The sequence below is a fragment of the Gracilinanus agilis genome, unplaced genomic scaffold (assembly GCF_016433145.1).
Source record: "Gracilinanus agilis isolate LMUSP501 unplaced genomic scaffold, AgileGrace unplaced_scaffold61150, whole genome shotgun sequence".
NCBI classification, from domain to species: domain Eukaryota; kingdom Metazoa; phylum Chordata; class Mammalia; order Didelphimorphia; family Didelphidae; genus Gracilinanus; species Gracilinanus agilis.
In genome coordinates, this window is record NW_025396446.1 from 1 (window position 1) to 1,542 (window position 1,542).

The 1,542-nt window shown below is 43.6% G+C and overlaps 1 pseudogene; it reads right to left on the minus strand.

The window, feature by feature from the left end:
- Positions 1-208: 208 nt before the first annotated feature.
- Positions 209-1,525, minus strand: LOC123256577 (annotated as a pseudogene).
- Positions 1,526-1,542: the final 17 nt, after the last annotated feature.

Sequence of the window (1,542 nt, forward strand, 5' to 3'; positions counted from 1 at the left end):
TGTTTGCAATCATAAGGTTTCTCCCCAGTGTGGATTCTCTGATGTACTGTAAGACTGGAGCTCACACTGAATGCTTTTCCACACTGATTACATACATAAGGTTTCTCCCCGGTATGTGTTCTCTGATGGTAAGCAAGACTAGAGCTCATACTGAATGTCTTTCCACATTGGTTGCATTCATAAGGTTTCTCCCCAGTGTGGATTCTCTGATGTATGGCAAGACCGAAGCTCTGACTGAATGTCTTTCCACATTGATTGCATTGATAAGGTTTCTCCCCAGTGTGGATTCTCTGATGTATGGCAAGACTGGAGCTCATACTGAATGTTTTTCCACACTGGTTACATTCATAAGGTTTCTCCCCAGTGTGCGTTCTCTGATGGTAAGCATGACTGGAGCTCATACTGAATGTCTTTCCACATTGGTTGCATTCATAAGGTTTCTCCCCAGTATGGATTCTCTGATGTACAGCAAGATAGTTACTTCGACTGAATGTCTTTCCACACTGGTTGCATTCATAAGGTTTCTCCCCAGTGTGAATTCTCTGATGAACAGCAAGATGGGAGCTCATACCGAATGCCTTTCCACATTGGTTGCATTCATAAGGTTTCTCTCCAGTGTGGATTCTCTGATGTACAGCAAGATAGTTACTCCTACTGAATGTCTTTCCACACTGGTTGCATTCATAAGGTTTCTCTCCAGTGTGGATTCTCTGATGTACAGCAAGATAGTTACTCCGACTGAATGTCTTTCCACATTGGTAGCATTCATGAGGTTTCTCTCCAGTGTGGATTCTCTGATGCAGAACAAGAGTGGAGTACACTGTGAATGTCTTTCCACATTGGTTGCATTCATAAGGTTTCTCCCCAGTGTGTGTTCTCTGATGTACGGCAAGACTGGAGCTCATACTGAATGTCTTTCCACACTGGTTACATTCATAAGGTTTCTCCCCAGTGTGCGTTCTCTGATGGTAAGCAAGATTGGAGCTCTGACGGAATGCCTTTCCACATTGCTTACATTCATAAGGTTTCTCCCCAGTGTGGATTCTCTGATGTAGAACAAGATACTCATTCCGACTGAATGTCTTTCCACATTCCTTGCATTCATAAGGTTTCTCCTCAGTGTGAATTCTCTGATGAACAGCAAGATGGGAGCTCATACTGAATGCCTTTCCACATTGGTTACATTCATAAGGCTTCTCACCAGTGTGCATTCTCTGATGTAGAACAAGATACTCACTCCGACTGAATGCCTTTCCACATTGGTTGCATTCATAAGGTTTCTCCCCAGTGTGAATTCTCTGATGGTAAGCAAGATTGGAGCTCTGACGGAATGCCTTTCCACACTGGTTGCATTCATAAGGTTTCTCCCCAGTGTGGATTCTCTGATGTTTAGCAAGACTGGAGCTCTGACGGAATGCCTTTCCACATTGGTTGCATTCATAAGGTTTCTCTCCAGTGTGGATTCTCTGATGTACAGCAAGTTTGGAGTTCTGACTGAATGTCTTTCCACATTCCTTGCATTCATAAGGTCTCTCATCAGAG